At 41.3% G+C, this 27653-nt stretch overlaps 1 long non-coding RNA gene across 3 annotated transcripts; it reads left to right on the top strand.

Annotated features, from left to right (window-relative positions):
* The first annotated feature begins 4159 nt into the window (after positions 1–4159).
* On the top strand, positions 4160–25860 carry LOC128340396 (uncharacterized). Of its 3 annotated transcripts, XR_008313679.1 has the most exons (5): positions 4160–4259; positions 15454–15560; positions 19340–19657; positions 19895–20010; positions 25704–25860. It is a non-coding gene; the product is annotated as an uncharacterized LOC128340396 (long non-coding RNA). The 3 variants fall into 3 exon arrangements; XR_008313678.1 differs by lacking the exon at positions 15454–15560 and having other exon boundaries at positions 4165–4259; XR_008313680.1 differs by lacking the exons at positions 4160–4259; positions 15454–15560 and adding an exon at positions 16055–16175.
* The last annotated feature ends 1793 nt before the right edge of the window (positions 25861–27653 follow it).

Raw genomic sequence — 27653 nt, 5'->3', positions numbered from 1 at the left:
AAAATGTATTTGTTTGGCCTAGCTTTCCAGGGTTTTTAAATTTTAACCCGATTTGGGGGCTTTTAATTACTGTAAACTGTTTAATCCTATTTTAAAATGTTTTTATATTGTTAATTGTTATATTGTTTTTAATTTGTTTTAGTTTTTATTGTTTTAATTGTAAACCGCCCTGAGCCATTTTGGAAGGGCGGTATATAAATCAATCAATCAATCAATCAATCAATCAATCAAATAAATAAATAAATAAATATAATCATCATCATCATCACAATTAAACTGCGTGGATCCTAAGGTTTGGACCAGACCTGAATTCATATCTGAATTGGCCTCTAAGACATTTGCAGCTGATGATGTTCTGAACAGCTATAATAATGTGCCATGGGACAACACTTTGGACTTTTTAAAAGAGAAAATCTAGAATTGGGCATGGCCAATATACAGTATTGGAAAAAGTCAGGATGGAAGCATCCCTCTAGGAATGTTATGAGCATTCAGCTGGGGTAATTAAAAGGCCAGTGGCTCTGCTCAGATGCTTGCAATCAAGATTCGGAGAACACAGCCAAACTCTCAGTCCAGCAAAAAGTGAGTTGTGTTTCCCCTTTCCCCCCAAAACATACTGTGGTGGAGCAAGGGGGAAAACAGAGATTACTGCACGCTCCAGGTCCCAGTGAAATGTATTTTCCCCACTGGGGACTGGTCATTGCTGGACTGGGACTAGAGGCCCCATAATTCCTGATGGGAAATTGACACACTGAAAGGTTATTCTCCTTGTTGGTAATGATGCAGTGTCATTTTCCACTAGGAATTCAGAGATATGGTCCCAATCCAGTCCCCAGAGGGGAAAAAATGATGCTCTGCTGGACCTGGAACACCTAACCACAGCCACCCTCATTGTACCTAGCAATAGTAGGCTTCTCGGTTCCCCTTGCTCCAAGTTAGGCTTCTGTGTGCCTGGAAATGGGAGGCAGAAGGGGCAGGTCTGCAAGCATTCTATGCGACAATATTGATTGCTCACAAATCCTCAAGCACTTTTGGGGTGAGTTAAAGGATGCTAGTGCATCCTTAGGAGGATGGATAGTAATACATTTAGACCTGGGTGATCTAAGACAGAGATAGGCTTCATGGTCAAGAGCTTCATGCGGTGTAGCTCCTGTTGGAGGATGGCAGGTTTGAATGTTGCACCATTTAAAAAGAAATCAAACACAGACATAGTTTAATGCCATCTTCCATGGGGTTCTGCTGCTCATATAGCATTGGGCATGCTGCTACATATCAGCCTCAGTTACCCACCTGCAAAGTGGAACTAATGGCAGCCTACCTTGCCAAAGAATAAAATGAATAACAACCATAATAATGGCTTCTGAGAACAGAAGAAAGGCTTTCATTTTCTGGGTCACAATTTAAATGAGCAAAGAAGCACTTTTTTGCCATCTAAGTTAAGAAGCACTTTTTAAAGTGGTGAATCACCCACTGCTGATTCTCTTATATTTAGCAGGGGGAGAGCAACTGGCCCACTTCACCTACAGCACAGCATCGCACCAGTGGCTGTTGCTGGTTTCAACCTTGTGTTTCTTTTAGACTATGAGCACCTTTGGGACAGGGAACCCTCTTATTTATTATTTATTTATTTCCTATGTAAACCACTTTGATAACTTTATCTGATGAGTGATATATAAATATCTGCCATTATTGTTGTCATCATTCTTGTAGTAATAGCAGGAAAAACCTTTTAGTTTTTCAAATGTCTAAAGATCAAGTGTTTAATAAATGAAGCATGTTTGTTTTTATTATTCTTGACTTATCACACCTTCCCCTAATTCCTAATTTGTGCTTTCAAAAATGTTTGCAAGTAGGAAGAAGAGGTTATTTTGAGCCACATTTTTGAATTTTATTGCAGGGGAGTCATTCAAATTAGTAAATTTCACAATTTAATTTAAAAAATAGAATCATAGTTCAGGTCATCAAATTTGAATTTCAATGTTCTTATTTGTTTTACAAAGTAATGATTCTAAAGTCACTGGAATATTCAAATATACCACAAACTGCTGTTACTCTCATTACAATAGAGCTGTAAAACCATGTTAGAAGTTGGTGTAATGGGAAATGGTATTATGAAAAAGTGTTTTCAAATGCTTTTTAAAAGAACCTTTCATGTTGTATGTTACAATACAGAAAAATAAGAACAGCCATCATCGTAGTCAATTATGTCAAGTGATGTGTGTTACCTTTGTATGTCTATGAGTCAAATTCAAATCCTTCAGCAAAGTTTAACAATGTAGAAACTGAATTATAGCGATTAATTGTTTGAAAAGATAGCATAAACAGTCACCTTTCTCATAATTTCCTGCAAACTGAGCAAAGAGGCACCTTTTAAAAGTGGTGATTTAAAGTGGGGAGAGCAACTGGCCATATCCATCCCCAGCACAGTATCCCCCAGTGGCTGTTGCTGATGTCTATCTTATGGTGTTTTTTTTTTAAGATTGTGAGCCCTTTGGGGACAGGGAGCCATTTTATTTATTTTATTATTTTATTTATCTATTTGATTTGTATACCACCCCTCCAAAATGGCTCAGGGCGGTTTACAATTAAAATTTTATTCATTTATTTATAGCTATATAAACTGCTTTGGGAACTTTTGTTGAAAAGTGGTATATGAATATCTGTTGTATGTGTATTCTTATAATTCCTGTATTAGAAAGGGATGGGCCCTTGGTCAAGCTTGGTTTGTAATGCATTGCTTGATTACCTTGGTTTGTAATGCATTGCTTGATGCGTGGAGTTTTGCCCCCAAATGATAAAAATGGCTTCTCACCATCTCCCATAAGTAGGTCCAAAGTAAGTAGGAGGGAACTAGAGCTTCCCAGGGAACACTGGCTCCCAAGTGTCATCTGAAGGTGCTGGCATACCCGCTTACCAACCTCCATCTGAGATTCTACTGAGAATCTCCACCCAATTGTAACTGTAAACCACCCAGAGACACAGGTTTTGGGAGGTATAGAAAGAAAGAAAGAATAAAATAAAAATAAAAATAAAAATAAATAAACTTCTAGGTGCCGGGCCAGTTCAGATGATACTTTTAAACATGTGTTTAGTATATATGTGTTTTTTAATACCCACTTGGAAAAGAGATTCAGATGAACAGACCAATGTGGCTAGAGTGTTTTCTTCCAATCATGAGTTTAGAATCCTATTGTACCTTCCTTTCACAGATGCAGGCCTATCACTCCCACCTCTCTGTGGTTCCCAGGCTTCCTTTTTTAAATTTCCTACTTCAAACACAGCACCTTTCCATAGATATATGCACATAAAATGATAAAATAATGCACAGTGATTGAGATGCAATTCTTTTCCAAGGCAGAACTAAAAGCTTTGGCTCTTTTGTCTTGTATGGAGACATACTGGCCTGCCTACTAGCCTGAAGTACACAAATTAAATGGGCATGTTTGGAGATCTCAGGGTGCACCTCAGGTATATATATTAGTAAAAAAAGCTTGCAGTTTGCAAGCTTTGTTCCAAACAGCAACTTCTTAACTTTCTCTCTGTGACTCTAGCATTTCCTTTCTCTATGAGGTTTCATTGTCCATTCTTTTCAATGGGAGACTGTCCCTGCATTTTCTGGGAAAGTGCATTTTTGTGGCAGTTGGAATTTTTTTTATTATATTTATATTTATTTTTGTAGTCTGGACAAGGTCTGGAATGTACCAGCAAAAACTAGATAGATGTTTCTATCTTGTGTGTGTTTGTCTGAATTTCATATTAGTGAGTGAGGCTCAAGCAGTGATAGATAGATAGATAGATAGATAGATAGATAGATAGATAGATAGATAGATAGACAGACAGACAGATAGATAGATAGATAAAAGAGAGCAATATCTCTTCTCACAATCATTGAGAAGGGCTAGAGGGTGGTCTGTGGAAAACGTGGGTTAAACTTACCTTCCTACAGATGATTGAGCCGGCATTGCTGGGTTTGCTCCCTGTGCGCCCAGCTGTAAGTGCCCCAATGCACTTATCTGTCTGAATTTGGATGTTACTGCTGGCCTCCTCTCTGTAGTCTGCAGGACTGCAGAAGGGGGGAACTGGCTGCTGGGCTTCCCCCTTTGATTGATGGACAGCCACAACAGCCAATCAGGATAAAGAGAGGGAGGAGCTTCCTTCCCTCAACTCCAGTTCAAGGGAAGGCTGCCTCCATTAGGATTTAATGGAAAAGACTTGAGCTGCGATTCTCACTTCAAACCAAGGATTCAAATCGGAGTTTGGTGAGTATACTCTCAGTTTGAGTTAGGGTCCAAAATGTGTTTTCCAGCATTTGGACTTACAGTTTTGGGGTCCTCTGGTTGCTCTGCCTGCAGTTCCCCGTTATGTCCAAATATAGCCTAAAAGAGCTCTCTCACAACTCTCCACCTCAGGCAGGGAGGAAAAAAATTGTGCCAAAAGTAAGTCCTACCTACATAACTGGATAATCCAATCCTGGGTTCTGTCCTATTTACAATACAAACTCTAGAGTTAAGGAGGGGGGGCACTACATTGCAATTCAGATGATCACCTAATCACATGATAGTGAGTACCCCACATCATAGGCGGAACTGGGGGGGCAGGCAGGGCACGTGCCCTAGGTGCCACTGAGGTGGGGGCGCCACACCAGTTCCTGCCACCCCCACCCCATTGCCCACCTGCCCAGCCCCAGGGCCCCTCAGCCACTTGCCTCCAGCTCCGGCCTAGGATCGGCAATGAGGCCTAGGATCGGAGCAGCCTGCAAACTGCAGAGCTCTTCTCTCCCCGCCTCTCAGCTGATCGGCGGGTGGGTGCGGCTTCCAGAGAGGCCTCCTCCGAGTAGGTCTCCCTGAAGCCTGAACGCAGCAGGCCCCAGCAAGCCAGGAAGGAGGAGGCTGGCAGAGCTCCCTGCAGCAGACCAGACCATCCAGCACAGCTTTTGCAAGGTAGGCTGTGAATTCCTTTTTGTGGTCACCCCAGTATATAGGGATCTGCTTGCCATAGGCCTTTGATATGGGGTGCGGGGAGAGACTGAGAAGTCTCTGAATATTTAATTTAAAACAGACTGAAAAATGTGCTGGCTTTAAAAACAAAAACTATCTAAGGCCTATAAGTGGCTTGTTTCATGTCAGAAAATTACAAAAACTTCTGGAACAAATATTTATTTATTCATTCTTTCTTTAATTCATTTATAAATGCACTTATGTTCAAGTTGTTTTGCAACCCAGAAGGTCTGAGTGAGAACTGTGAAGCATGTGTTGTGCTTTTATTTTATTTTATTTTTCTTGTGTGTGAACTGCTCCCCAGTAACTTGCAGGGACTTCAGAGTAAATCTGGCCAACATGTGAATGCAGCACCTCCATTCCAGAGGAGATGTGTGTTAAAGGGCTTTAAAAGCCTTGTGTGAAAAACCTCCTCCTGGAATCAAACTTTACTGAATTTGTTCAGAATTCTGAGAAAACAAACATAGGCTCACCCTGCATGGTTGAAAGTCTCCTTTGCTAATCTGCAGCGAGGGGGCCATTTTAATAATTAGCATTGCTAGTGTGTTCTAGGCATTAAAAGTAGCACAAATATATAGTACTCAATGTATATCACTATATACTGTGAAGTGTGCATGTGTGTATTCAGTGAAATGTATTTCCAGGCAGCATACTTATTTTGAAATATCAGACTTAAATCCTTGGGGGCCTGGGGTGGGTGGAGGCCCTGGACTTTGAGGGGCTGGGGGCCCATTTTAAAATCTCATCTTGGCCCATTCCAACCTTGCTATGCCCCTGGCGGTCACTACACATGGGTTTCTGCACAACACCTGCACAGAAGAAACTTCCATGTAGAAAATGTGTCTCTTGTAAATTGACCCTGAATTTTCCATCCATGACTGGGATATTAGAGTCAATAATAAAAGAACAGCACACTGCTTGTGACAGGAAGGGGCAAATCACAATGATTTCTTAGTCTGGGAGGGGCTGGTTTTGGCCCTGGCAGAACTTGGCTGTCTGCAGCTGCTCCTGTTGCAAATGCCTCTGTCTAGTGTGGCAAACTAATGTATCCTCCTCCCTCTTGGTGTCAAAGTAAGCACTAGTGTGGTGAATGCACATATACCCCATCATGAGCCAACAGTCATCACAAGACAAAGGCTGGCAGGAATCATTCACTGGTTTATAGACACACACACGCACACCACCACCTTCTTCTTCCCCTATTTTGCTAGTGGCTATTTTGGCAGGTGATCCTCTAGGACAAAGTCATGTTTTTTAAAAAGAATGAGATGAGACAGAGAAAATGACACTTGGAATCCTCGCATAACTCCTGACTGTTGTTCTAGGTCTTTTACAGAGATGGCTCATGTTTTCAGGTTTTGATCAACAACCATGTCTATATGGTACAGTGTTCCTTTTAACAAGGATTTCCAGATATTGTTGACTACAAGTCCCATCATTCCTGTTTGGACAGGGGCGCAATTTCAGTGCTTGCCCTAGGCGCTATTTTCCCTAGTTACGCCTCTGCCCCACATTCTAAATCCTACATTACATCTAGAATTTAAAGCCAAGGTATAGAATGTATGGTTTTCCATCCTGATGGTCATTTGTACATGGATAGAGAAATCTAATCTAATCACATGTTGAAAGTATCAATCTCAGTGGAGGTCAGCAACTGGGCATGTTGGCAGCTTAAGATGACACATCCGATGGGAGGGCACACTCCCCAGGAATCTCCAGTTTCCCCCTACTTACTTTGTACCTGTTTACTGTATGGGTGATTGTTAGACACCACCCACAGTTGTAAACAGCTGAAAAGATAATTTAGAAATTCAAAATTTCCAGCCATCCTTAGAAGAGCCATTTGGTGCAATCCTGCTTTCCATATATGGATAGGAGGAAGAATTTGCAAGCCAGATGTGCCGGCACTAGTGGGCTGGACAAGACAAAGCTGCCCTTTCCCCCATCCTGTCCCCTGACCTCACTTTCAACAACAGCAGCCAGAGAGTGAGAGTTATCCCCATCCTTAAATATTTTGCAGTTTGAACTGTATATTTGGCCCACTGGCGACTTTACTGAAAAAAATGACACAGAGCAAAATCCCCTGCTGTTCGATATGTTACAACAGAGAGCTAGCAGAAGGGTATTAATTCAGGAGTTTCTGTTGTTTGTGCCTGCAACATTACTGCTGCCAGTTGACATATGTGTCTATTAAAAGGTACGCTTTCATTCAATGACTTAGCGCTAGGTAACATGGCATGGAAAGAGGTTTACAGACTTTAATCACTATGAAATTTTGCACAGCAGACACATCCTTGGTACTGCATCTGGGTCCCTGTGAGCCATGAATAGAGCCTACAATTATTAATGCTGCCTTAATATGATGAAGCCAAACAGCCTCATATAACTGAGAAGCCTGAGGGACACTTAAACAGAGGTTGGGATAAACTAGAATTGTATTTACATAGTGTTATGGTAACTTGGAGGCACACAGTGAATTCGGATAGCAAGGAGTTTAATGATGGCCTTCTATAGCTCTCAACTCTACTGGTGTTTTGGGACTTACTAAACATACTTATGTGAGCTGTAAGTCCCCTTTCCTGGTTACAAATTATAGAAATCTTTTTTTCAGCCACCAAAAGCCACTTCAAACTTCCAGCCTTCATTTATATCTTCCTTTATATTCTATGAAGCTTATTACTCACTAAATAATCACATTGGCCCCAAATGGCTAGTGTTATTATTAAGATCTTTATTCAACAAATATTTGCAAGCTTGAAAGCACATTTTTCAGTGTATTGCAGAAATAACAGTGTTATTTCTGTCGGTGATGGGCATACACAGCCCCCATCCCCCACCCTCGCAATCTGCTTTGGCAATAATTCTGGGAATCTAAACTATTTTGCCGCATAACTTGACAAATGATCCAGGCTTCCAATTTTATGTTTGAAGCAGATCAGGGTCCTACTACAGTGCCTGCTGTTAGTTCTTCCCTTGTGCCTTTCTTTCCCCTAACTTAGTGACATGGGGCGACTAGGAGGTTTATGGATACCGTTTCCCTTAGTCCTTGAGTGGTGCATTGAACCTACACAATAGTGTCTAGGGAAGACAGGGACCATAAAAACTAGGAACATGGGACGCTGCCTTCTGCCAAGTCAGACCATTGGTCCATCCCAACCGCCTTGGGATTGTTTTAATGAAAGGCCGCATATAAATGTAACAATAAATAAATAAAATAAAATCTAGTTCAGTATTGTCTACACAGACTCAGTATTGTCTACACAGACCTTCTCCAAGGTTGAAGGCAGGAATCTGTCTCAGCTCTTGGAGATGCCAAGGAAGGAACCTCAGATGTTTTTCCCAGAGCGGCCTCATCCCTTAAGGGGAATATCTTAAAGTGCTAGCACATCTTACAGTGCTCTCCCATTCAAATGCAAGCAGGGCAGACCCTGCTTAGCAAAGGGACAATTCATGCTTGTTACTACAAGACCTGGGGCCAGGTCTCCTCCTGTATTTTGCCTGGTTCCCAACAATTCTGGGCACTGTTCTATATATATCTGCAGCAGTGTCCAGGGCCTCACAGTGGTCCTGCTCCTGTGATTCCTTTCTGCTGCCCTCCTTTCCATAAAGTACTGAGGCAAGGCAGCAAGGAGGGCGTACAGCAGGCACCGAGGCAGCCATGGGCTGTAATAGTTCTTATCAAGATAAGGGTGGACTCCAGAGATGTCTTGATCCACTTATAATGAAAGTGGACATCAGAAATTCAGTGTCTGAACTCCTCCATTTAAGATTCTGCCTCATCACTGGTAGCTATATATTTAACTTTTTAAATGAAAGAATAACAAAAAGGTAATGTCATGGATAAATGCAATTCTGGACTCATCTGGCCTTCCTGCTTGAAATGAGAGGAGTCATTTTTGTGTTAGATCTGCTTGGAAGCTGGAAAGAATAATCTTTATGCTTATGAACTGAGAGTTCAGCAGCTTCTCTGTACATGTGTCAAGGCCTTATATGCCATTGATAAGAGACCAGTCTGACCTTAATGAGGAGAAACAATGCAAATAGCCTGTTTTAGGATGGGGCCAGTCTCTTTTGAGACTAGGAACAATAGCCTTGAATTGTACCATTTCTTTTTAAGAATGGTTTTTAAATATTGTTTCAAGTAGGGATGTGCATAACGTTTTGGGTACAGAATGATCTGTACCCAGATCTGCCTATTTTGGGCAATTTGTGCACAAAGCAAATCACCCATCTGCTAGTCACAAAAGATTTGGCTCCAAAACAAATCACCCACATTTCGGAGCTGAAGGTTTTGTTGTTTCGGACCTCCATTTTGTGGCAATCTCCATGTAGTCTCCATTTTGTGTTTGACGTCTATCTGAATTTCCCGCCCTTCCAAGCTTCAGATCAGTGAACGAAAGCATGGGCTGATCTGCTGACAATTCCCTCCTGGTTCTGGAATGGCTCTTTTGGCTCTTGTCACTCCTGACTGACCCCACATTGGCCAGGGTAAGGGTCGAAGAAGGGGAAAGGGTGGGGGAGTTCAAGGAGGGATTTTCAATGAGATTTAAAGAGGCAGCAGCCACCATTCTGCCTTTCTGCATCGTGGGAGGAGAGAGAGAGAGAAAGAACTTTGCTTTGCTTTGCCTTGCCTATTGCCTTCTGCCTTCTGCCTTGCCAGCCTGAGCCAAGCCTATCTTGCCATCCAGCTTGCCTGCCGCTGTTGGCTGCTGCATGGCAGGCTGGGAATGGTTTATCTGCTGCCTTGCTTTTCTGTTCCTGAGAAGAAGATAATTCTTTTTTCACCCCTTCCTGCTGCTGAGACAATCACTGCCTGCCTGTGCCTTCTGTGTCTGTGCCAGCCACCACCCCTAGCCCCTGTGAACACTGGCCAGTTGCCCCTCCCCCCAGATTTCCCAGGCTTTTGCCCCAGACCCCCCCCCCAAATCTGAAGACTGAAGGAGAAGGAGATTGAAGAAGAAAGAGTACAGGACTCAGAGACCAGACCACAGAAGTGGACAATTGGACACACAACATGGGTGAAACCCTAGACTGAGTGAGTGTACCCCATTTACACACACACACACACCTCTGAAATTCTGTATTCCTGGGTTTTTGACTGTTCAGAGGGAGGTTTGGGGTTGCAATTGATCTAAAAAGTTGTGTGTTGTTTAGTTTAGAAGAAGTTTAAACAGGGGTTCTGTGTGGGAGAGATTCCCCTTAGCTAGTATTAGTAGGTGGTTAGAAGGGTAGCGTAGCCTCATGGTTTTAAAAAACAATTCTGTCTTTTTTCCCATTCCAAAGATTTTTTTTTCATTTTTAAAAAACAGAAGCCTGTCCTCCAGCCCTCTGTGCCCACAATATATCAGTATTAATCTCTGCCCAGCAGCCTACAGGCTCTAAGTGGGCAGGAAGGCACAGACTTTAGCCTCCTACCTGTGCCCATATACCTGCCAACTGCAGCATTCTGAGGCCATGGCAAAAGTTAACCCTAAACCCACTAACCCTTTCAAAGAGCACACACATGCACACAGGTATACTATGCTTCCCCACTACATAATCTCAAGTCTAGCAGTATATATATTATGCAATTCAAATGCCTTGGATGGTTTGCTGTTGTGACTGTATTTTGGGGACCTCATGAATGGGCACAGAACAGGTTTTCTCTCTCTCTCTCTCTCTCTCTCTCTCTCTCTCTCTCTCTCTCTCTCTGGACTTCTTTGCAATGAAGATTGGGTCATATTGTGACTTCTAGTATCATCATCATTTTTATTCAAATGAGATTGTTTGCATCTACAATAGGCTGTGCTGGTACCACAGGCTGTTGTAGAGTTCTGTTGCAGAAATGTCCAAAAAAAAAAAGAGCCAAAAAATTGTGTGCCATTGTTGTCATCATCACTCTTTTACTTGTGTAGGTGAGTGGGGGGACCTCGCTCTTCTACTGGCAGAATGTTGTTTTGCACCCTTCCTTACTTAACCTGCTTTTATGGCCTGGTGCCACAGATGTAGCTGTGTCTGTTGCATGTGGATGAAAAATGCTTGGGGGAGGGAGGGCAGGTCACATTTGCTACTGTTGTTGGCTCTAGTCTACTGCCCTAGTCTACTGCATCTGTGATATCACACTTGCTTGCTTGTTGCTGTCTGCTGCTGTGGATTCATTGTGGATTCATTGTTTGTCGTTGAAAATGAATTCTCTCTCATTTGCTATCAGAGAATCTACACTCAGAATACCTCAGAAACAACAAAGCCCAGTACCCTATTGGCTTGTGGGTATGGGGGTGGCTGGCACCCTATGTGCACTACACCACCACTTACTCTGGGCCACCCTGGTGCCCCCCAAGTGGAGTTTTGGGGCTGCTGAAACCCCCATTTTCCCTATGGGGAAAAAGCTTAAAGATGCACAAACTTCACAAATTCTTTAAAAATCACCCCTTTGCCCAATTCCTTTGAAATCTGAATGGTAGCAGGCATCCATTGGGGCACTACTGCTTAACCCACTCTTCTGCCTCCAAAACCCCCTTTCTGACCCAAATCTGCCCCAAAAACATGCCAACTTCAAAAATTCTTAAAATATCATCCCTTTGCCCAATTTCTTTGAAATCTGGGTTGTACCTTCCTTGCACCCATTGGGCAGTACCACCTGCTACAACCTGCCCTGGGCCACCTGGTGCCCCCACCCCAGGGAGTTATAACTAAGGCTGCTGAAATCCCCATTATTCCTCATGGCAAAAAGCTTAAAGATGCTCATTAAAAATCAGCCCTTTGCCCAATCCATTTGAAATATTGGTGGTAGCTCCCTTGCACCCACTGGGCACTACCACCCATCACACCCCACTCTGGGCCACCCCGGTGCCCCCCAAGTGTATTATTATTATTATTATGATTATTATTATTATTATTAATTCTATTTCTATACAGCCCTTCCAAAAATGGCTCAGGGCGGTTTACAAAGAGAGATAACAAACAAATAAGATGGCTCCCTGTCCCCATTCTAAAAAGAAACATAAGACACACACCAGCAGCAGTCACTGGAAGTACTGTGCTGGGGGTGGATAGGGCCAGTTACTCTCCCCCTGCTAAATAAAGAGAATCACCACGGTAAAAGGTGCCTCTTTGCCCAGTTAGCAGGGGTTAGTGTAGCTATAAGTTTGCTGGAATCCCCATTATTCCCTATGGGGAAAAACTTAAAGACACGCAAACTTCAAAAATTCATTAAATGTCACCCCTTTGCTCAGTTTCTTTGAAATTTGGGTGGTAGTTTCCACCCATTGGACACTACCATCATCACCCCACTCTTTTGGCACCAGGACCATTTTTTATCTGAATTGATTCAGATTTGGAAAATGTGGGTACAAATCGAATCTGGGGTGATTCGGGGTGTGTGTGTTTCAATTTGGGTACAAATTGAATTAGGCTTGTGCATTTCGATTCGGGTACAAAATGTTTTGTGCCCGAAAATGGCAATTTCGGAGGATTTGTAACCAAAACAAAATCAAGAATTAAAAAACAGAGCTTTTTGTTTCCAAATCGAAATGACTGTGTTTCGGGCAGAATGCTTTGTTCTTCGGAAAAGCATTGCGGTTCAAATTGACTTCTCTGACTCTCTCCACTCCGCTGAGGCACTGAGTGATTAGCAGAAGATAAGATATGCAAAAATTGTTGGGCATGAATAGTTTAGTTAAGTGTTGTATTCAGTGTGATTGAAATGCAAACTGACCTTGCAAAGGGATTTGGAAGACAGCATTTTGAGACAGAAATACCCAAATATCTTTGGGAGCTCAATGCAATTCCAAAGCTCTTGCTAAAAGCCATGGTATAAATTGTGTGGAGAAGCTTTTCGAGAAGCTGGTTAGGAAAGTTCTGAAATTGCACAGGTGTTTCTTTCCAAAGGTTTAGAAAGAATCTCTTGACTTGTTCAGGGCTCTTTTGAAGAGCTATTTTGTTTTTCTTCTGATTTTTATGAGTAGTTTTGATGCTCAAGTTGAGCAGTCTAATGTAATTTAGGCCACAATGTAATTTGATGGGACATGATGTCTAAGCGAGGGGTTCACAACTTTTGCCATTGCAGGGACAGGTCATGAACATGGGACTACAGGAGACAAAAGGGGGGGGGGTGAGGAATACACCTGTCAATCTGTTGACATCCCCAGGAATCTTAGTTGTTTCTCTCTTTCTTGTAACCATGATCCATGGTTTTGCACTTTCTTAAATGCAGTGAGGATAAATCTCAACAATTCTGAACAGTAGGTTGATTTGTTTGGGCTATGGCTCACTCCACTTCAGTTAAATGAACATTTGAAGCTGTTCCATACTACCAAGGCACTTTTATTTTATTTTTTTACATTTTATATCCCACTCTTCCTCCAAGGAGCCCAGAGCAGTTAGGTTTCTCTTCACAACAACCCTGTAACGTAGGTTAGGTTGAGAGAGAAGTGACTGGCCCAGAGTCACCCAGCTAGTATCATGACTGAATGGGGATTTGAACTCGGGTCTCCCCGGTCCTAGTCCAGCACTCTAACCACTACACCACACTGGCTCATTGATCTATCTTGCTATCTCAAATGACCTGTGGTCACTGTTCCATGGGGAGGGTGTGTTTTTATTGAAAGATTGCTTGAATCCACAAATGGATTGTACTGCTGTGCTAGTGTCACAGGGACAGGCTCCCAGACGCTGCAAAATTCTAAAATAACTGCCAAAAAATTAAGTGTTGTTCATCATTCTCTTCACTCTTTCAACTTGTTTATGTGGGGCTTCAAGGGCAAAACAGTGGTTTGGGTGGCAGTGCCCCAAGGGTGGTGCACCCAGATTCCAAATAGGGCAAAGGGCTGATTTCTTAGGAATTGTTGAGGTTTACACATCTTTAAGATTTTTTCCCCATAGGGAATAATGGAGGTTTCAGCAGCCCCATAACTCCACCTGGGGGGCACTGGGATGGCCCGAAGCGAGTGGTGGTGTAGTGCACAGACGGTGCCAACCAACCCCCTGGATTGCTAACCCATTGGGGTACTGGGCTTTGTTGTTTCTAAGGTGTTGAGTTTAGATTCTCTGGTAGCAAATGAGATTTTTAATGAAAAACGATGAATCCACTCTCATATGATGCTAGAGAATCTACTCTCAGAACACCTATAGAACAACAAAACCCTGTACTTCATGGGTTGGCAACCCATGTGGGTGGTTGGCACCCTATGTGCACTACACCGCCACTTGCTCTGGGCCACCCCATTGCTCCCCAAGTGGAGTTATGGGACTGCTGAAACCTCCATTATACCCTATGAGGAAAATCTGAAAGATGCGTAACTTCATTAATTCTTTAAAAATCAGCCCTCTGCCAAATTCCTCTGAAAAAATTGTAGTAGCTTCCTTGCACCAACTGGGCACTACCACCAACCACACTCCACTATGGGCCACCCCTCCCCGCCACTGCGTGAAGCTATACTTTTCCCGAAACCTCCATTATACCCTATGAGGAAAACCTGAAAGACATGCAAATTTCAAAAATTCACCAAAAATCAGCAGTTTGCCCAATTCCTTTGAAATTTTTGTGGTAGCTTCCACTCATTGGGCACTATAACCCCCACCCACTCTTTTGACCACATGACCCATTTTAAAATCTGAATTAATTCAGATTCAGATTCGGATTAATTCGTATACAAAACAAAACTGGGGTGATTCGGAAGGCTTAAGTTCAGACAAAATACAAAATGGGGTTGATTCGGATTTGGTACAAATTGAAACAGAAAAAATACAAAACGCACAACCCTAAATTGAATCAGAAAAATTGATTCGTGCACATCCCTAGTTTTGAGGTTTTTTTCAGACTAAGGGAGAGAGATAGAGTTTTTAAAACCTTGATTGTTTATTGATTATTATTGATGGTTTAGTCTCAAAGAAGGTCTGTTTTAACTTATGCATTTATTTCAATGGATGCCTTTTGTGATGACAATTTATTATTTTGATGCAAGCCTTTTCAATTCTTTTTTAAGAGGAACCTTTTATATCAAACTTCTGTGCTCTAATGTTTATAGTAGATTTTGTTAAGACAATAAAAACTATGCAGAAATGATGAAAAGAGCCTATGCCTATTATATGTCCAAGCAATGTCCAGAAGGTGTTTGTTCCATAACAGGTGGGAGGGAGAAAATAAGTTCCTGGCAGGTAAGGCCCGCCCCACCCCACCCCCCCAGCAGAGTCTCATCCCAACAGTAAAAGGCTTTAAAAGGTAGCAATAGTCTGCATAGTCATATTGCATAGTATAGGTAGTAATATTTTAAGAGGATGACCAGCAGCAAGGTGGATGGACTTGATTACGACAGCAATGAATGCACCACTGAGATACCTAAAAGGCCAAGCTGAAGACAGATCATCCTGAAGAGAATCTATCTATGTGGTCGCTAAGAGTCAACACTGACTTAAGCACTTAATCAATCAATCAATCAATCAATATTTTGCACTGCTTCTTTGTATTGTGATCCAGATGGGGAAAAGGTTGAAACAACAGAGAAAAACATGAAAAGCCATATTAAATAACAGAAAGATGACATTCTCGATGCAGCCTGTCACTCAAGGAAATACCACACATAGGTAAGAAATAGGCATAGCAGAAAATGACAACAACTCTCTGGTTGACCCTGCCCTAATTCTCCAAGCCTATGAATAAAGGGCTTCAGAAGAGGTAGCCTTGTGCAGCCTCAAAAGGGAGTCAGTTTAATGCTTTCCATAGTCATCTGTCAATCAAACAGCTTTACAGATAAAGACCAAATGCCATCATTTTGGAGTTCTGTCATGTGCTACTCTGCTGCGAAGAGCCATGATACCCAAAACCACTTTAAAAGCCATCATACACTCCAGCGGTGTAAGTGATCTCCTGTGTGATGCTCCTGGTCATTTGAGAAAGATTATCAAGAACCATTGGCGGCAGGAGTCAGCAAGAAAGCATTTTGAGTTAGTTCATCTTAGAAAATATTAATTCTGTCCAGCTAGTAGACTTAACTAACTTAGGCAAACCTTAGCATGCTGCCTAAACTAAGATTGATGCTAGCAGCCCCTCCTTCACCTTTCAGTCTTGTGTATTGTACAGCCTTCCATGAAACATCCTCCAATTATATGAGAATTGCACTATGAATAAAAGGAAATTTGTTCTCATGGAGAGGCTGCTGTATAAAAGTACACACCACACAAGCAGAGAGAGAGAATAAAGTAAGTTCTCCTAGCCTATTTTTATTCTACAAGTTGTTTTTGTGCCTATCAAGGAATTATACAATACTGTGGCCACATCACCACTTTCATAACCAGAATAATAAAGGAAGCATATTTGATGTCTGAGGTGGTAAAACTTGCCTTTAGTGACTTTGCCATATCTTTTTTCAAATGGGGAGCCAGCTTGATGCTAACTTCACCTGAAAAACTGAAAAGCTATCACATCAGAGTTTGCGCTTGAAATTCAGTGTTCAGTCACTTTTCAGATTTCCATATGTCTATTTCTCACAAACTGAATGTATTGTATGGAGGCTTTGCCATTAGAAAAACTCTGTGTGAGGTCTGGAGCATGTATTATGGCCTTCACATTACAATTATCTGAAACCATTCTGTTTGGTGGTAGCTTGTAACTACATGGTGAGCACTCTATGTGCACTTACTCTCCATGTGAATCAGATTATTCTCTCCACACCACCACCATTTGCCCTGATGGGAGAAAATTATCAGTGTGGATCATAGAATTCTCTGGTTCCTGCCTCCTCCTCCACCACCTTCTTATACCAAAGATGTAACAAGCTTTTGTAGGTTGGCTTTGCTCTATGTTCCATGCTGTCTATCTTCCAATTTTATACAATTTAACACATATTTTTTTTGTGCATGCCCAGCATGTTAGACCCACACTTTTTGTTCCATTCATTCATGTTCCCCACCCCCACCCCACCATTCAGGTAAGCTATACACACCTAAAGCTATGCACAAGCTATTATACGCATGTACATGTTGTTAGCAGACAGCCTACCTCCCTCTCTTTGCTTTATAACTTGTCAATGGTGATAATTTGTCAAAGCTTTATAGCTTATCCCTCTTGTCCATGGCATGAGAGTGTGATTAGCAGTGAAATCTAGCATTTCTAGAACCATAGAAGAGGTCAGTCTCGCTCCAGACTAAAAATGATCATAACAGTAACCAGAGAAAATGGCTCTCTGGGAAGGAGAACAGTGCCACCTGGGCTGATTGTGTTTTCTCCACTGTGGCATGGCCCCCGGCAGCGGTGGATTAATGCAGAGGCAGAGTAGGCATTTGCCTGCGGCAACAACATTTGAGGAGCAGCAAATTTTCTCCTCAAATTTTCTCTCCCCTCTCTGTGGGCAGTGGTGGCTGCAGCAAGGGTGGAGTGGGCAAGGATAAAGTCTCCCCCTTTTACCTTAAACAAAAAAAGGCAAACCTTTTTTGTTTCAAGGTAAAAGGGCAGCAAAAGTCTTCTTGCCTATGGGTGGCAAAAAGCTGAATCCACCCCTGGCCCCCCCTATGAAGCAGCAATGAGTTCATGGGACAAAAGATGATGTTGATGGCTTGGGAGTATAGGCCACAAAGACTTCCTCCCTATTCAGTGTTCTAAAAACTTGTCCTAATGTAATCATGTAAGAATGGGGAAGTCCTTAATTATGGAAAATCAGAAGTGAAGTAGACTCCTTGTTTATCATGCTACCTGTGGGAATCTTCTCACACACTTAACTCAATCAATCCTTTGTTTACAGCCTTTAGCATCTATTTACAACAATGTTATCTACCGGGCTATGCCCTCAGACATCTTTTATATTCCTAGAAAAGGTCTACTTTTTCTCAGTGTGTGTGTGTGTACCTACCTATGCCTATTTGTATGTGTTTGTTCTACAACAGTGTGTGTTTGTTGGTTCGAATTCAAACCACCTTTGAATCAGGGTGGGTAGATTCCGTTTTGGTTTTGCTTGCAAACCCCCCCCCCCCCCAGTTTGGTTCAAACTTGAACCTGTTTGCACATCCCTTCAGAGCTCTGCCAGCTTAGTCCTTCCCCAAGAACTGAACCCTAAGGTGCTTCTCTTCCATCCAAGGTTTAGGTCCTCTGATGTGGGCCAGCTATAAGTCCTTCTAATTTCCTCCCAGATTCTACACGTATAAATTTTATTGACAATCCTTTTAGTTAAGGGAAAGATCTCAAATTTTTTGTTCATATGTTAGTTCACGTGCATTAGGAGCTGAGGTCTCCCTAACAGAAAAAAATTGTGGGCTCTAAACTTTATGGCATAAGGAATCTCTGTGCCCCCCCATCCCCCACCTTGAACAACTGCCCCAGAGGGGGTAAGTGTGATTTTTTTAAAAAAAAAAATCAGAAAAATTGTGAATGCCCCTGGACCAGACTGAACCGGCAGGGGCAGGGTGTCAAGGGGGTGCTGTGCACACCCCTAGTGCACAATTTTATTGACAATCCTTTTAGTTAAGGGAAAGATCTCAGATGTTTTGTTCAAATGTTAGTTCACATGTATTAGGATCCTCACATGCAAATGAACACAGTTCACTAGCTAACAGGAATGCTGAGGCAATGGTGTGCACTGTGCACCACTGCTTCCTGAAGAATTAAAACAAAGAACAAACAGGATTGCCTGCTGTTTAATGTGATCATTCATAAGTGTGGCCTATACAGATGGAAGAAAAATAATGTGAATGAAAAGAGAAATGTGACAGTAACCAACTGTGAAGCACCACAGCCTTTACAAATTCTAGAAATCCATGTCAGAAGAATGGCAGCAAGCCAAATGATTTGGTATCTCTCTACAACTACAAGACAAATCAGACTGCTAAATCCAGGGGAAGTTCAGAATGAAATTTGGACACAGCCTTAAAAAAATTATCCATTATGTGTGAAAAGCTTCTGAACCTGAGTAGCTCCCCACCTGTGACTGAGCCCCCAATAAGAATGGGTGCCTAGTGCCAACACTGAACCCTGTTTTGTATTGTCAATAACATATTACATTGAGTTTGGCTAGCTTTCATTCTGAAGATTCATTTCAGCACAACGTAATAAGCATACAATGAAATGAAGAGATAGACAATCAATTGATTACATCTTACATTACAGAGAATTTTTTTCAACTAATATAATGAACTCTTTCTTTTGATTATCTTTTATGTGTATAATGCAAATAAGCCCTAAAATCTTATTTTAAAATCACAGTAACTCAGGAGTATGAGTTTATCTAACACCAGTAATGCCTGTTGACTATCATGTGCTATGCTATTCAGTCAACTTATTATTTGACCAGGCAAGCCTTAATTCACCAAATTCTATGGATTTATATTGCAATTTATATTGCAGTTATATTGACACAATATTCTTAAATTGACAGAAGAATACCCAAGATTAAATGGACCAGCAGAACAACAAATGAAGTACTTTGAGAAGCAAAAACACATAAGCAAATAATACAGACAATCAAAAGACGTAAACTGGCGTATTATGGACATATCCTCAGTGGAGTAAATTATCAAATACCACAACTAATGCTAGAAGGAAAGCTAGCAGGGGAAAAGATCAAGAGGAAAGAGGAAGAAAGGATGAATGGGTGACCTGAAAGAATGGCTAGAACTGGACACAGAAGATATCCACAAGTCTAGGGAACATGATCGATGGTTTTTGCTGGCTGTCAACCCCCCAACTGGCAAAGGTACAATGGGGTGGGGAGAGAATCCATAGACCTTGGTGAGAGCAGAAGGCACTTACATTTGTGCAATGAGAGATTTCTGCCAACAGTCTGTAAAATCTAAAGATTTCTGTGCCACATCTCATTCTAAGGCTTCCTTACCCTCAGAATTGGGGTTATGCAAGGTGCAGCCATGAAGAGGGGGTGGGAAAGCCCCATTCCACAAGCAGAGATCTAACATTCTGGAACCCTCTCCCATAGGAGGAGAGAACCCCTTTGGCCTTCCAGCAGAGAAAATCATCATCATCATCGTCATCATCATCCCCCAGTGAGGCACTACCTTCGCGTGGTTGTGGGACTTGCGTGCTCTGAGGAAGGTGAGAGCTATGCCAGAGGTCCTATTAATTATTAATTGGCTGATGGTGATTTCTGTGGCCCCTATGGGTATTAATTATTATTTATTTATTTATTTATTTATTTATTTAGACAGACAGGTGTTATTGACTGCTTTGTTTTATCCAGACATTGAGCCCTTCCCAAGGACCTGGGATGGTTGAATTTTATTGTCAATGTTGTTGCTGTTGTTATAGATATCGTCGCAGAATATAGGCTGTTCCCAGTAAAGTTGCTTTTTGTAATTGGCTGATGGTGATTTCTGTGGCCCCTATGGTGTTGAGGTGCTCTTCAAGGTCCTTTGGAACTGCACCCAGGGCGCCAATTACCACTGGGGTTATTTTGGTCTTTTTCAGAAAAAAATAATCCCCCAGTGAGGCACTACCTTGGCATGGTTGTGGGGCTTGTGTGCTCTGAGGAAGGTGAGAGCTATGCCAGAGGTCCAACCATACTGGACAGGTCTCACCAGAGGAGCCAAATGAAGAGTGCCTCTCCCATCAAAAATATGGTGAGACATAACTTTAATAAATCTATACCGGATCGGTCGTCGCCCGGGTCAACAAGGACCGCGCCAGGTGCTGGAGTCCCTGGATATCTGGTGGCAAGTGGGCTACAGGACTCAGGATCTTCAGTTGAGCAACCAGGGCTGGAGACAGCAAAGCTACTGGAAGAAACGTTGCTTAACCAAAAAAATATACGAAAAACACCAACAAAGAAATAATGATCTGCTATTACAAGTCTAGTCCAACTAGAAGAGGTTATTTAAAAAGAATGTACCAAATCTGGGAAGAGAAGCATACAGATACAGAAATAACAGAACAAAGGCTAGCAGACCAGAGAAGATTCAAAATAAGAAATAAAGTATTCACGGGAGTTGAGCTGGAAGAACTGCAAAGAGCAACACAGGCTCAAGATATGGAAGAAGAATTACCACCAACTGAAGAAGTTGCTCAGGAGCAGGTGGAGGAGGTGTTGGAAATCGAGGATGCTACTGTTGCTGAACTGTTTCAAAATCAAAACCAGGCAACCTCCCCTCTGCCTTCACCTCAAAAACCCAAATGCCGTTTAACAGAAAAGCAACAAGAACTAAAGCAAAAAATAACTGAGCACATGAACCAAAACACCACCAGAGTTCGACTTCCAGCTCTAAAAACAGTTGCCAAAAAACAACTCGCTCAGGCATTAAAAGATGTCAATGCTGCACTTGCAGAAATAACAACCAATAATTTGCAAGAAGCAAACCAACTAATGTACAGTGCAGCAACAATAACAACACAAGAGCTTGGATATAAGATCAGTGGACCTGTAAAAAAAGAAAGCAGTACATCACCTAAATGGAAGATTAGATTAGAAAATAAAATCTCCAGGCTTACATCAGATGCTAGTAAATTGAAAGATATGAAAGACAAGAAGCTGAAGAATGAAAACACCAAACCGTATCTGATCCAAAAATACCACCTAGATTCAAGGAAAATTAGAGAAGTCCTGGAAATAATCAAGCAGCAAATAACAGCAGTGTCAAAGAAGATTAGCAGATATGAAGCCAGAACTACACAACACAGGCAGAATCTCCAATTCCAGTCGAATCAGAGAGGTTTCTACCAAAGCATAGAAGGAGAAACTGCAAGGAACGTAGAAACACCAAATAAAGAAGAAACAGTGCAATTCTGGCGGAAATTATGGGACAATCCAATAGATTATAATAAAAAAGCAGGCTGGATGAAAGAGGTTGAAAAATGTAACCAACAAATGCAAGATATAATAATAACACCAGAATTAATAAGTGAAAGAGCAAAAATAATTAAAAATTGGACTGCACCAGGCGACGATGAACTGCAAGGCTTTTGGCTTTAACACCTAACAAGCCTTCATAAACAACTATCAAAACAGTTCAATCACATTATGAAAGGTGGTGATATTGAACAATGGCTAACAACTGGGAAAACTCATCTCATCATGGAAGACCCAGCAAAAGGTGCAGTTCCAAGTAATTATAGACCGATAACCTGCCTGCCAACCATGTTCAATTTATTAACTGGAATAATAGCAGATGAAGTGATGCAACACTTATTAACTAACAAACAGCTTCCAGTTGAACAGAAAGGAAATTGCCCGAACACCAGAGGCACAAAAGACCAGCTGCTGATTGACAAAATGATTTTAGAAAACTGCAAGAGAAAAAAAAACCAATCTAAGTGTTGCATGGATTGACTACAAGAAAGCCTTCGATTCATTGCCTCACACATGGATACTAAAATGTTTAGAAACAACTGGTGTCAGCAAAAACATTCAGATATTTATTTAAAAAGCAATGAGCATGTGGAGTACACAGTTAACAATCAATGGCGAGGCACTTGGACAGGTTAGCATTAGAAGAGGCATTTTCCAAGGGGACTCACTATCCCCTCTGTTGTTTGTAATCGCCATGACCCCACTTTCACAAATACTAAACAAAACAGGCCTCGGATACCAAACATCTAAAACATCCAGTAAAATCAACCAACTGCTATACATGGACGATCTGAAGTTGTATGGAAAGTCCCAGTCAGAAACCGAATCACTGCTAAACACTGTCCGTATATTCAGTAGCGATATAGCAATGGAGTTTGGACTAGACAAGTGTGCTGCATTAATAATGAAAAGAGGAAAAATAGCAAAAACAGAAGGAATAGAACTGCCCAATGGAAGCAAGATCAAGAACCTGGAAGAGAAAGAACGTTACAAATACTTGGGCATTCTCCAGGCTGATAACATCACACACACTGAAGCTAAAATAAAAATTGGAAGTGAATACATCAGGAGAGTTAGAAAAATCCTCAAGTCCAAACTCAATGGCGGGAACACCATACAAGCCATAAACACCTGGGCTATAACTGTTATCAGATACACTGCAGGAATAATAGACTGGACCCAGGCAGAGCTAGAGACGCTAGATCGTAAGGCCAGGAAAATCATGACCATCAATCATGATCTGCACCCCCGCAGTGATGTAGATAGGCTATACCTCCCTCGCAGCTCAGGTGGAAGAGGAATGCTGCAAGTCCATCAAACAGCAGAGGAGGAGAAAAGAGGCCTTGAAGAATATATCAAGGACAATGAAGTAGATGCACTTCAAATGGTCAATAACAAGAAACTATTCAACACCAATGAAAGAAAGCAGGCCTACAAGAAAGAACAAGTCAAGAACCGAGCAGAAAAATGGAGAAATAAGCCCCTGCGTGGTCAATATTTGCACAATATGTGGAAAATCAGACATCACCAAGACCTGGCAATGGCTTAAGAATGGCAACTTGAAGAAAGAAACAGAGAGTTTAATACTGGCTGCACAAGAACAGGCACTAAGAACAAATGCAATAAGAGCAAAACTCGAAAAATCCACCACAAACAGCAAGTGCCGCCTTTGTAAAGAAGCAGATGAAACAGTGGACCACCTGATCAGCTGTTGTAAGAAGATTGCACAGACTGACTACAAACAAAGGCATGACAAGGTAGCAGGGATGATACACTGGAACATCTGCAAAAAATACAAGCTACCTGTAGCCAAGAATTGGTGGGACCATAAAATTGAAAAAGTTGAAGAAAATGAAGATGTAAAAATATTATAGGACTTCTGACTACAAACAGACAAACATCTGCCACACAATACACCTGATATAACTGTAGTCGAGAAGAAAGAAGAACAAGTCAAAATAATCGACATAGCAATACCATGGGATAGCAGAATAGAAGAAAAAGAAATAGAAAAAATCACCAAATACAAAGATCTACAAATTGAAATTGAAAGGCTGTGGCAGAAAAAGACCAAAATCATCCCAGTGGTAATTGGCGCCCTGGGTGCAGTTCCAAAAGACCTTGAAGAGCACCTCAACACCATAGGGGCCACAGAAATCACCATCAGCCAATTACAAAAAGCAGCTTTACTGGGAACAGCCTATATTTTGAAACAATATCTATAATAACCAACAGTATTGATGATAAAATTCTGGCATCCCAGGTCCTTGGGAAAGACTTGATGTCTGGATAAAACAAACCAGTCAATAACACCTGTCTGACTGTGTAACTAAATAATAATAATAATAGCAGAATAGAAGACTTTGACTGTGTAAACAAGAAATAATAATATAAATAAATAATTCTTCCTTTTATATACTGCTTTTTAGGCGAACCTCCCAAAGCAGTTTACAAAAAACTTGAATAAAGACCAATATGAGCCACATCTTTACATCTTTACATGGGCCTTAGTCTCACTTCTTTCTTCTCTCCTCCCCTCAGAGCAAGATGGTCCTTGGTCACTCTGTGGTGGCAGTTGGGGGAGGGAGGGGTCACTTCAGCTTGCACATTGGAGCTGGATGGTTGGACAATACTCAGTTGGACAGGACATACCAATCAAAACAATGGTTAAAAGTATGATACATGGAAATGTTCACCCTATATGCAGTAGCGGCTCGTCCTTCCAATGGTCAGCCTGCAGGCAGCACAGCTCTCCGGTGGAGTGGGAGAGAGAGGAGCAACCCAAACTGCTGGGAGGCAGATGCAGCTGCACTTCTCTCCCCCCCCCACCCCCGCTCTGTTAGAATGAGCTGCTAGTGGAGAGAAAACCACCATCAAGTGTCCTGGCTTTGCTACTTGCTACCTCTGCTGATTACCATCCCTCCTCTATAGAGAATGTAAGACTTGCATAAAATGTACACGGAAGCATCTTGGATGGGAATCCTCTGGGTTTTGCCATCAATGCTGACATTTATAGCTAGTCCCATTCAATGCTATTTATAGCTATTTATAGCAATTAATAGCCATTTATAGCTAGTTCCACTCAATACATAGCAAGCTGGGATAAAAACGCTTTTAATAAATGAAGGAGTGAGTAGAGAATCTGCTTCCATGTGCACATGGAAGAATGTGATGAATCAGAGCAGAAGGCTTTACAACACATTGGCAGTTTCTGTGGAGCAGTATAAGTGTTCAAGGAATACAACTCCTGTTTGCTACACAGGAACTTTGTTCTCTCTCATGTCATCAGTTTTGTTCTCCAATCTATACCCCTTTTCTTCTCACTGGCAGCTTTCTTCTTCCACCACATAAAATTCTTGCCAAATAAAAATTTACATTTCTCCACACACACAAACCTCAAATATCACATTCAGAGTAAGTGTTTTGAAATTGGAACCATTTTATGGAACTAAAACATGTGAGTATAAATCTTGTTTATTGGCAGGTTTATTTAGTGTATTGATTTGGAGCTTTCAAGGAATAAGATTCATCATGAAAATCTCTGCACATGTCTCTGGTAGCTTCCTTCCTTCCTTCCTTCCTTCCTTCCTCTCTTCCTTCCTTTCTTTTCCGGAAAATAACAGTGGCAGCAAGGTAAGAGACAATGAGGTTGGAGCTGAACAGAGAATCAGTTTTAATTCAGTGAAACTTGCTAGAGGGCTAGGTATCTGAAGGTGCCAGTTTGGTGAAAATTAATTTTCACACATTGTTTTCAAAGGAATTGTATTTTATCTTGAATAGGTGTTGCCTGCAATTATTTCAGTGTGGAAAATAATAGCAGCTAATGAGTTCCAGTTTGCTATAGTTATCTTTTGCTGAGGAATTAAAAGTACTTTACAGATATGAGTGCCTTATTATTCTTGTTTTATACATTTTTTGAACTTATAATTTGATTGATTTCTTCTAGGAAAACATGCTTGCAAATAGAAAAGAGAGAAGTAACAGTAACTACGACAATAACATCAGTACTAAATTCCCTAGTTTCACCCTCAAAAGGTTTACAACTTTAAGACAATTTAATGTAAGCTACTATGCATTATCAAAATAAATGTCTATCATATATACATGATCTCAGATTTTGACATTGTTAAGAACATATTGGGGTGGGGGGGAGTTGCGTTGTTCCCTGTGGCGAGTTGTCCCTGCGATGAGTTGGCCATGGCGATTTGTCCTATTCCCATGGGTGGGTAAGTGGATAGATGGATGGATGGATTTAGATCCAGTGTAGGCAGCCTTGCCTCGCCAGCTGTTGTTGAACTACAACTCCCCATCAACTCTAGGCACAATAAATTTTGCCTGGGAATGATGGGAGTTGTAATTGAACAACAGCTTTACAGCCAAGATTTCCTACCCCAATTTAAAGCATTTAATATGCTATTCTTTAATCCAACAAGGATCCAGAGTAGCTTATAAAAAGGAAATTAAGAAAGCCATAAATAATAAAAAATAAGTACAACTATGATCCAAAAACAACGTTAGCAGCACAGCAAAGAATGCTAATATAAAATGCTTAAAACTGATATGTTTAAAGGCCTGGGATTGTTTTTTTTTTAAGGTAAGATATTGGACTCAGTAGGTACCAGCTAAGCCTCCGGGGCGGGGGGGGGGCTTCCAGAACTGACGTGCCACTGCTGAAAAGGCCCTGTCTGTGCTCACTACCCATCAGTGGGCAAGTTGTTGGAGGCAGCAAGACAGTCCACCCAGCAATCACATATGGATAGCTTGCAAAGGAGAAAGACAACATTATACCAAGGTGTTTTCCCCTTCCCTTTCTTTACTGGGAAGTGGGAAAGATTTGAAAGAAGGAAAAAGGTGGCTCTGGTTTTGATAGAAAAAGAGAAAGAGGTGGGAAAGGAAGGGACTGCAGCTGGGACTTCAGGCAGCAAAATGTCAAGGGTCAACATGACTCACCTCTAATGGCAGAGAGGCATAGGCCACTTCCCGTAGAAGAGGGTGGGCCTTAAAATACCGGGTCCCAAGCAGCATTCAGCTACACATTATTCCACTGATAATAGTGTGCTCAATCTCATTGCTATGTATAAATAAATTAAAAATATCTATATAAGTATAAAATTTCACACAATTCCAGCAGCCACTCAACAGGATTAATTGGGGTCATGGGGTAATATGGACTGTCATCTTTTTAATCCGCTCCACTACTTTTTGTCCACATTTTAAAACCAATTTACAAGACCACTGCATATGCTTAAAAGTTCCTTTATCTCCTCATCTTCCCAGCAAGCCCCATTACTCTTTTTACATATATGTTGACCTGCACAGGTGTTATGCACCGTCTGCTCATAATCTTAGAATTAATTTCCTTGACCCACGTTTGTAAAGAAATCGTTGCACTTTTCTGCCATTTATCTAGCCCGTGTTCCTAGGTTAATTCTTACTTAATTTTCAATGCCTTTTCTCTGTTTAACATATTTGTGGTTTTCTTTTTTAATACTATTATTCCACAATAAACCTACTGCAAACACTCCAGCAATTCCAGAGGCAAGTGACAATGATTCTACTCCAGCAAGCATTTAACAGACTCGTTTCCAAATTGTTACATTTTATGTTTTTGAGTTTGATAATTTGTTTTAATGATCAGACTAAGATAAGCATGTTTTTATCTTAATTTTAATTTTAAAGGCAGAAAATAAGTTCACTATGTCCATAATGTATTGATTGATTGATTGTTCAGTTTTTATACCACCTTTCAGAAGGTATCCCAAGGCGACAAAAGTTAAAATACAGTAAAACTCCATAAAAACCACAATTAAAACCTTACAATCAGTTAAACAGTAAAAACCATAAAACACCAAAGAATAACCATATAAAAAGACAAACAGACGCAGGAAAACTGAGA

Source organism: Hemicordylus capensis, chromosome 1 (assembly GCF_027244095.1).
Source record: "Hemicordylus capensis ecotype Gifberg chromosome 1, rHemCap1.1.pri, whole genome shotgun sequence".
In the NCBI taxonomy this organism is placed as follows: Eukaryota; Metazoa; Chordata; class Lepidosauria; order Squamata; family Cordylidae; genus Hemicordylus; species Hemicordylus capensis.
The sequence above is the reverse complement of the archived record's forward strand: the minus strand, read 5'-3'. Positions and strand labels throughout refer to the sequence as shown.